The sequence below is a fragment of the Etheostoma spectabile genome, unplaced genomic scaffold, assembly GCF_008692095.1.
Source record: "Etheostoma spectabile isolate EspeVRDwgs_2016 unplaced genomic scaffold, UIUC_Espe_1.0 scaffold00018796, whole genome shotgun sequence".
Taxonomy (NCBI): domain Eukaryota; kingdom Metazoa; phylum Chordata; class Actinopteri; order Perciformes; family Percidae; genus Etheostoma; species Etheostoma spectabile.
The window spans coordinates 35,604-45,599 of record NW_022604472.1 but is presented as its reverse complement, the minus strand read 5'-3'; the positions used below and the strand labels follow the sequence as shown (position 1 = coordinate 45,599).

General features: G+C 40.7%; 1 long non-coding RNA gene and 1 pseudogene across 2 annotated transcripts; both read right to left on the bottom strand.

The window, feature by feature from the left end:
• Nucleotides 1–871: 871 nt before the first annotated feature.
• Nucleotides 872–4,602, bottom strand: LOC116682462 (uncharacterized; annotated as a pseudogene).
• Nucleotides 4,603–5,013: 411 nt separating this feature from the next.
• Nucleotides 5,014–9,583, bottom strand: LOC116682463 (uncharacterized). Of its 2 annotated transcripts, none has more exons than XR_004330434.1 (3): nucleotides 9,538–9,583; nucleotides 9,196–9,342; nucleotides 5,014–5,064 (listed from the first exon to the last, which is right to left on the bottom strand). It is a non-coding gene; the product is annotated as an uncharacterized LOC116682463 (long non-coding RNA). The 2 variants fall into 2 exon arrangements; XR_004330435.1 differs by lacking the exon at nucleotides 5,014–5,064 and adding an exon at nucleotides 8,772–8,808.
• Nucleotides 9,584–9,996: the final 413 nt, after the last annotated feature.

Below are 9,996 nucleotides of genomic sequence, written 5' to 3'. Positions count from 1 at the left end.
TGTGTGTGTGTGTGTGAGAGAGAGAGAGAGAAAGTGCATGTTTCTGTGTGTGTGGGAGTGTGTGTGTGTGTGTGTGTGATGTGTGTGTGAGAGATGCGCGTGGGAGAGTGAGTGAGAGTGTGTGTGAGAGAGCGCGTGGGGAGTGAGTGAGAGTGTGTTTGTGTGTGTGCCTCTGTGTGTGTGTATGGGCGTGTGTTTTTAATTGACTCCCAGTTTTATTTGAGGAATCACAGTAGTTTTTTATTCTTTTTTATTCTTTTTTTTAACACCAGGTATTTATATTTTATTGGTATTCCAGTTGAGAAAAACAAAGTGTTTGGTGCATTTGTTGTGGCAATCGTCATGTTGAAAATCAAAATATGACTTTTTCTACCCAATTTTCTTTTAATTTTAATGCATTTTGCAATGCTCTGCTGCTACTATTTATTTCATTATTAATGTTCACGATTACAATTCTAACTATGAAATACCATACATCCCCACTCCTTGTATTTCTTTACTTATATTTATACTCTGATATTTATATACTTTGTGAAACTGCAACACAGAATTTTCTTTTGGGGATCAATAAAGTATTGCTGATTCTGATTTCCCATGTGAAAATAATCATACATTCTGATTTAATGTTGCAGCGCAATTGCAAAACTAAATCTTAGAGTTTTCTGACAGTGATCCAGTTTGAGTCCAGACTACATCTGGAGACAAACTGCTCAAACTGAAAAATAACAAAGAGTTGTGGTGATTTGTACTCAGACACAAAAAAAAAAAAACAGGGGAACTTATATAAATGTAAAACTTCTGTTATGGATTAAATTTCATAAATTACACTGGACAACATTAAAATACATGAACGACCAAGAGTCTCAAGTCTCTACAATCTGAATCTCCATCCATTACACAGTTCCTTCACTCCTGAATCCTTCAGGTTGATGTTGATGCTCAGGTCCAGCTCTTTAGATGGGAGGGGGTGGAATTCAGAGCTGAGGTCCCAGTAGCACAGCTGATCTCTGAAAATCTGCAGCTTGTCAATCTGAATGAAGAACAAATGAAGAAGATAACAATCCATTATAAGCCAATTAGCGTGTGTGAGGTTTTTTTGTGTTTTGTTGTTTGTGAGAATATAAATCTGTTCACTTTACATGCAGAAAGGTTTAATGCAGTCATTGATTTTATTTCACTCATATCATAACTGTAAAGAATATCACTGTTAAAAATAAAAATAAAAATATTAAAATAAGCCTAGTTACCATAATTGTAACATAAACCAAAGACATAATCTCATACCTTTGACAGTTTTGTTTCTTGCTGATGTAGTCTAGTCTATAACGTAATCAGTGATCTGAACGCTCTGCCATTAAATGAGTTTGTGTCACTGTGTTCAGGCCCTGGGAGGGAAACTAGGACAAACAGCATAGGTGACTGTGCAGTACAGAACAGATCTACATCGGGCAGATCAGTCCTTCTCTGTTAGAGCCACAAAAATTGGAACTCAGCACTAATCGAGATCAGAGAACTTAATACTTTACTGGTTTTAAATTAAAAATGAAATCATGGCTGAAATCAGCCAATCATGCTCCCATCCAACATAAACACAACAGCCAATCTTATGTAGTGAAGTCATGTTGTAGTGGTCTCTGTGATTTTATTGTTGGATATTGTTGTTGTGTTTTAATGTTGTGAAATTGTATTGTTGCCGTGTGTCATGTTGTGGTTATTGCTGTCAAAGTAGTGTTTTTGTTGTTTGTTCTTATAATGGGCAAGTTTTAATACTGTTACATGTGATTGTTGTCTTACTACTGTGTTAGATTTCCCTTCTGACAGACATGTTATTCTCTGTTTCCTGCCCAGGGAATACGGCTGAAATTAGCTTATAGCCAATAATGGTACTGCTAAGGAGCTGAGCATTGTCCCTGTCAATATATAAATAAAAAATAAACAAATAAATAAATAAACTGTTACTGATGTTCAAGAGCTGTTTGTAGTAACACAAATATCGCCAAAATTAGTAATGCATGATTTATAATCTCAATGTGTGTAAAGTGTGTATCTTTACTCTAATACTGATGGCGTCAGCTTTACATAATTTATTGTGTTGATAATCAATGGCTTACCGAGCCTTTCTGCAGTCCTCACAGCTGGAATCAGTCTCTGTTTTCCCTCCGTTGATGTGTTGTACTTCTCCAGGTCAACTCATCACAGAACCTCCTCTGACATCTGCGCATGTAGGCCAGAGCTGAGCAGTGGATCTCAGAGAGTTTCTTCTCTAATCTGTTCTCTGACTTAGGAACTCTTGGATCTCCTGATGAACTGAGCGTGGCGTTCATCTCCGTCAGACAGTGGAAGATGTTGATGCTTCTGTCAGGAGAAATTTTGGTCTTCTTTCCTTCAGGTTGTTGATGGCTCTCTAGATGATTTGTGGACTGTTTTCTGTCTGACCCAGCAGGCCTCCTAAGAGTCTCTGGGTGGACTCCAGAGAGAGCCATGAAGGAAGCGGACAAACAGGTCCAGGTGGCCATTTTACTCCTCCATTGTTCTCTTCAGGAAGACATTAGAGTTGGGTAATTGTTATCATTGCCATCATTTAGGTCACTGTTGTCACAGGCTCAGTCTTTTCCCAGGAAGTCCTTGAGTACCTGTGTGATCCTGTTGGTGTAACAGTGGAAAAGATGAACGAAGCAGTAGACTGTTTTCTGGAAGACCGCACTCTCTCTTTTGAAGATCTGTGAACAATCTCCTGAGTACAGCGAGGCCTCTGTGACATCCAGACCACAGTGCTCCAGGTCTTTTGGTAGAACATGATGTTTCCTTTCTCCAGCTTTTCAAATGCCAGCCTCCCCAGCTTCAGAAGAACTTCCCTGTCAGCCTCCATCAGCTCCTGTGGACTCTCTTCCTGAAGTACTACTCCTTCTGGGCGTCAGTGAAGCCTTGTACTTCTGTTACCCTGTCAACACACGCAGGAGGGATCTGATTGACTGCTGCAGGTCGGAACGTTATCCAGACTAGAGCCGAGGGAAGCAGCTTCCCCTGGATGAGGTTTGTCAACAGCAATTTGACTTTAGGACTTGTGTGTGACATCATGAACAGCCTCATTTTGTTGAAATCCAGTGAAAGTCTGCTTTCATCCAGGCCATCAAAGACAAAGAGAAGTTTCTCTGCGGGGACCTCCTGTGATGTTGGATGGAAAACATGGAGCAGCTCCAGAAGACTGAACTGCTCATCTTTGATCAGGTTCAGCTCCCTGAAGGAAAGAGGAATCACCAGATCGACATCTTGGTTTTCAAACACTCGGCCCAGTCCAGACAGAACTTTTGCACTGAGAAGGTTTTTCCAGGGCTGTAGAACCTAATGTTGGGTATTAACCTCCTCACTCAGTTGTCTGTGATGTAGACCACAGTGTAAATCCTGCTGAGGAGGGTTCCACTTCCTGTTTGATCAGCTCCTTCAGTCACACGTTCATATGTCCCCTTTACTCTGGTCTTATGTTCATGTTTAACAACGTACACTGTCAGGAAATACAAAATGTATATTCATTAAGGACACAAGAAGATTCCTGTTTTCAGACGTGAAGACATCAGCCGACAGATGGACAGTCTTACTTTTTCTGGATCTTTCACCACACTGGGGAAAGATCCAGTCTCCTGATGAAGCAGCCTGGTTCTAGTATGAGGTGATGCACTGTCTGCAGAACCAGTGTTCACAGCTGGTAGAGACTGGATCCTTCAGGACGTCCTGACACAAAGCACAGCAGGACGGCTGCTCCTCCTCTCAAACATCACCCCTTCCTCTTTCTGTCAACACATTTCTTTATAAAATGACTTGAAAAAACCTCAAAGCTCAGAGAAAAGCAAAAGTATTGTTACTGTTCTGTTTGAATTCAGTCTGTAATTAAACTGTTACTTTAATCTCAACTCTCCTGCTTTCATAACCACTAATTACTGCATTTTCTCTCCGACTGTCTTAGTAACCATTAGTGATCTGTCTGTAGTTTGTTCATTAAAACAACTCAACATTCACTGCAGCTCCTTCACAGTAAAAGTCCTCCCTGAAAGAGAGATGACTATGCAGAGAGATGACTATTACTGTTTCACAGTCACTTTGAGCAGCTTAGCTTGATCCGTTGGGTTGAACTGGGGTTAGTAGTAAGTAGTCTGAATATTGAGGTACCCGAGCAGTCTCAGACACACAGCATGTGACAGAGAGTCTCAGGTTCAAGCCCGGAGTGTTCCTTCTCTGTAAGTCATACTGTTTTCTGTATCTTGTCAACTATCAAATGAAGACATGAATGTAATTCAAATATTCTGCAACACAGAATTGGACCAAATCTTCATTTGACCATTTTCTGCCCTTTTTATTGTCTGCTGCTAACGTTTAATCAGTACTGTCCACGGATGTTTGTTTTTAACCTTCAGGAACACTATATGGAGCGAATTCATAAGACTTAATAACACAAACACAAAACCAACAGAACAATAAAAACAATCAGGACATTGGCACAGAAAACTAGAAATGCTATCCGCCACTGCTTCAGCAATTTAATGAAAAATCTTTACGTCATATTTACACGTCTCTGCAGAGATGTCGCCCTACTATACTTGCTGTCATCCGCTCCCTCCCCTTTAAAGAGTATTTTTTGGGGCTTTTCTGCATTTAATTGATAGGACAGCTAGGTGAAAAGGGGAGAGAGAGGGGAAAGAGATGCAGGAAATCATCACAGGTTGGACTCAAATCCTGGTCCTCTGCATCAAGGCATAAACCTCTGAGTATATTTGAGCCTGCTTAATCCACTGAACCAAACTGGCAACTCGATCCCTCCCCTTCAAAGGTGAGCAATTGTAAAATTTTATGATATTTGGCTTATGTGATAAACGTGATGGAAACGTTATTTGCTGAATAAATAATGAATTGCAATTACGTTTTAGGTCATTTTATGGTTGCTACCTGCCACAAAATGAAGAAGAAGTTTTAGTTGGTTCCCCCAGTATTTTCTCTCTGTCTGCACACAAGGGGGGGGGGGCTCTGTCCTCCTCTTCCTCCAAATCACTCATCTTCTGATCTGAAGTCAGTCTGAGAGGAAAAACAGCAACACACTGGAAACTGAGAATGCTATTTCGACTTTTTTATGTTTTATTCTACAGTTTTAAATCATCAAATTCGGCAAAAAGGAGTTTTTTTACAGCAGGTCTGGTGGTTGTCATTGGCGATTGATTGATTAACCAGTTTTTATTTTATGCCAATACACATAACGTCCCTGTGAAACACAAAATTTAGATTTAAATTTAATTGATTTGATTTGATTTTTCACATTTAACGTGATTTTTGTGTTCAGATGAAAATATAATCATTTTAATTCAATTTCAATTCAATTTTATTTATAGTATCAATTCATAACAAGAATTATCTCAAGACACTTTACAGATAGACCACACTCCGGAATTTACAAGGACCCAACAGTTCTAGTTTCTTCCAGAGCAAGCAACAGTGCGACAGTGGCGAGGAAAAACTTCCTTTTAGGCAGAAACCTCGGTCAGACCCAGGCTCTTGGTAGGCGGTGTCTGACGGGCCGGTTGGGGTTAGAATGAAGAGTGGCAATAACAAAAATAGAAAAATTAGTAGTTTGTAGCAGTTCTTTGTGGTAGTTCATGGCATAGCAGGACGCTGTGCAGCATTACAAGGCACAGCAGGACGTAGCAGGACGTAGCAGGACGTAGCAGGGCACCACAGTGTAGCAGTTGAACATGGCATCACAGAACGTGTAGCGGAACCATGGCAATAGCTGCTACCCTGATTTCGGAGCCTCTCTGATCCAGGGAACATGCTGGGGAAAAAAGAACATAAGGACTCCGGGGAATGACTCCCCAGAAATAGGTTAGTAACAAGCATTTCTGGGACATGGATGCACTAAATGAAAAGATGGAAAGATAGAGGAGAGAGGAGCTCAGTGTATCAAAATAAGTCCCCAGCTGTCTAAAACTATTACAACAAAACAAGAGAGACGAGGTAAAGAGAGCGCCAGCCCGGCCGGGCCAGAACTCTCCCCAACCGGATCGGGCTGTATGCCAAGTCTCCCTTTGGTTCTATTATATTCTTGATTATATGTTAGATAAATCTGAAAACTATGTGACTAGCTACTACTCCCTAACAATATTCGATTCTATGCCCTAACTAGTGTATCAAAATAAGTCCCCAGCTGTCTAAAACTATTACAACAAAACCAAGAGAGACGAGGTAAAGAGAGCTCCAGCCCGGCCGGGCCAGAACTCTCCCCAACCGGATCGGGCTGTATGCCAAGTCTCCCTTTAGTTATATTATATGATAGAAAATCTGAAAACAATGTGACTAACTACTACTCCCTAACAATATTCGATTCTATGCCCTAACTATAAGCTTTATCAAAAGGAAAGTCTTAAGCCTACTCTTAAATGTGGAGACGGTGTCTGCCTCCGGACCCAAACTGGAACCTGGTTCCACAGGAGAGGAGCTTGATAGCTGAACGCTCTGGCTCCTGTTCTATTTTTAGAGACTCTAGGAACCACCAGTAACCCTGCATTCTGGGAGCGTAGTTCTCTCCCAGGGTTGTAAGGTACTATAAGCTCTTTAAGATAAGATGGAGCCTGACCATGAAGAGCTTTGTAGGTGAGAAGAAGGATTTTAAATTCTATTCTAATTTTACAGGAAGCCAATGCAGAGAAGCTAAAACAGGAGAACGTGATCTCTTTTCCTGGTTCCCGTCAGAACACGTGCCGCAGCATTCTGGATCAGCTGTAGAGTCTTTATGGATTTTTTCGAGCAGCCTGATAACAGAGAATTGCAGTAATCCAACCTAGAAGTAACAAATGCATGGACTAGTTTTTCTGCATCATTTTTAGACAGGATATTCCTGATTTTTGCAAATTACGTAGGTGAAAAAAGGCGATCCTTGAAATTTGCTTTAAATGGGAATTAAAGGACATGTCCTGATCAAAGATGACTCCAAGATTCCTCACAGTAGGGCTGGAGGCCAGGGTGGTGCCATCCAGAGTAACTATATCTTTGGATAGTGCGTCACGAAGGTGCTTGGGTCCGAGAGCAATAACTTCAGTTTTATCGGAGTTTAACATTAGAAAATTACAGGTCATCCAGGTTTTAATATCTTGAAGGCACGTTTGAAGTTTAGCTAACTGATTAGTTTCATCCGGCTTGATTGAAAGATATAATTGAGTATCATCTGCATAACAATGAAAGTTTATGGAGTGTTTCCTAATAATACTGCCTAAAGGAAGCATATATAAGTGAACAGGATTGGACCGAGCACAGATCCTTGTGGGACTCCATGACTAACGTTGGCGTGCACAGAGGATTCATCGTTAACATTAACAAACTGAGATCGATCTGATAAATAAGACTTAAACCAGCTTAGAGCAGTCCCTTTAATGCCAATTAAATGTTCCAATCTCTGTAATAAGATATAATGGTCAATGGTATCAAATGCAGCGCTAAGATCTAATAACACAAGTACAGAGATAAGTCCTTTGTCTGAAGCAATAGGAGGTCATTAGTAATTTTCACAAGTGCTGTCTCTGTGCTATGATGAACTCTAAATCCTGACTGAAAATCCTCAAATAAGCTGTTGCTATGCAGAAAGTCACACAGCTGTTGGCGACTGCTTTCTCAAGAATCTTAGAGAGAAATGGAAGGTTGGATATAGGTCTATAGTTGGCTAAAACATCTGGATCAAGGTTTGGCTTTTTCAGAAGAGGTTTAATTACAGCTACTTTAAAGTGCTGTGGTACATAGCCTGTTAATAAAGACAAATTGATTATATTTAGTAGTGAAGTGTGTGACTAATGGTAAAACTTCTTTAAGTAGCCTAGTCGGGATGGGATCTAAGAGGCAGGTTGATGGCTTAGATGAAGAAATAATTGAATTAAATTGATAAAGATCAAGTGAAGCAAAGCAGTCAAAACATGTATCTGGTTTTACAGCTGTTTCTAAGGTTCCTGAGTTTAGAGATAAGTCAGTGCCAGTTAAAGGCAGGTCTTGGTGAATTTTGCTTCTAATAGTTATAATTTTTTAGCATTAGCTAATTTTAGCAGTTCCAATCATGTCTCTAGGCCCTTTAAAAGGGTAGATGCCATGAGGCTCCAGCCTGTCACTGGGCCCCAAGCCAACAGGCTTCAGACTGTTGTGGAATATCAGAATAGCTGTAGTTAATTTCTTTGTTTGTGGTCTTGTGTCTTTTTTTAGTTTTACACATTTGAGTGCCTTTTTATGTGTGTGGTATGTTCACACATAAAGTTATAGTTCTAATAATCTGCCTCTGCACCACCAACGTGAATATAACATAACTATAAAATATATAAATAAATAACTGAATATGACGCTGTTGTCCAAACAGGATTAAGGGGCAAGGGATAAGGGTTAGGGCTAAGGGGTAAGGGGTAAGATGGAGAAATGGGATTCAGCCTTATACTTGTCATTGATTCACAGTGGGGAAAATATAATTTACACTCTGCTGTGATGTCAAAGTGCTGGACAGGCACCCTAAGCGGTTGGGGAGGTTGGTGCCTTGCTCAAAAGCACATTGGCAATTCCCAGGATGTGAACTGGCATCTCTCCATCCATCAGTCCACTATCTGGACTTATGGTCAGTATATTTTTATTACTATTAGCAGAGGAATGAGACATGAATGAGTTGGTATCAGTTCTCTTGCTATCTGTCAGAGGGTCCAGGTCCAGTACTGAGACCTGGAGGTTCTGGCATTGACTGGTAACCCTCATAGACTGACAACGGATACTAGAGACTCTGGTCTCCGTCTCTGGTTCTGGACTCTGCAAACACCAACAGGTTTTTATGAATGTTACTTTAACCATCACGTATGAGCCATTTGCATCCACCTTTAGTTTGGATAATGTAGTTCTTTATTTCAGCCACTTGGGAGTGTGGCATGTCACTGAGAGTTAGTTAGCCTATATTTACAGTTGTGGTGATCAGTGACGGAAAGGTGTGGATGGGGGGGGGAAACACACGGTTCTCACCGTAGCCGTGAGCATGCCACAGCTCTTTATTAATCAGCACCTGGACTCCATGCTGTCCATGTCGAAGCTCATAGGATAGCCTCAACACCTTATATTATCTTTAAAAAGACAATTATGGAACGCTACACAAATTGCTGCCAATAATTAAAAAGGATTCAAAGTTAGTATCAGGTCTCTTACTTTGTGTCTGAGGGTCCAGATTCTTTACTAAAGTCTGGAGGTTTTCTTCTGGACCGGTCACTCTTCGTAGACTGACAGCCTGATACTACAGACTCTGCTCCGTCCTCCTCTTCCTCCAAATCATTCATCTTTTGATCTGAAGTCAGTCTGAGAGAAACAACAGCAACACTGACTGGGAGCTCACAACACAACAATCGAGTTTCAACAAGACACATGCACACATATACATACACACACACATGAATCATACTGTCAATCATTCTAACATTTCTTTCCTCCTCAGGGAGAAAACAGACTCAGAGACTTTGAGAGTAAAATAATAAATGTTGGATTAACACTTACCCTGCCTCAGCCTTCAGTTTCCAGCTGACTCACCTCTTCCTGTTCTAATCATCCTGATCTGCACCCCCCCCCCCCCCCTTAATTTAGTGGAAATCAGCTGTTTGTCTTACATTACATTCAACTTTATTGTCGTTGCGCAGAGTACAAAGCACAAAATGCAGTTTATGTTCAACCAGAAACTGAATAAGCAGAAAGGTACAAAGTGATATTAGACAGATGCATAGGTAGAAGGAGAAATGTATTGCTGCGTTATAAGACCAGAAAAACTATGGCTATGGAATGTAAACAATGCATGAACTACATGCATACATACGTCTATGTGTGTGTGTGCGTGCATGCGTGCGTTCGTGCGTGCGTGTGTGTGTGTGTGTACGCGTGTGTTGTGTTTGTGTGTGTGCATATATCTACATATAACTGATTGTATAACAGTCTGCATTTAGAGACAAAGTGTTCTTATTT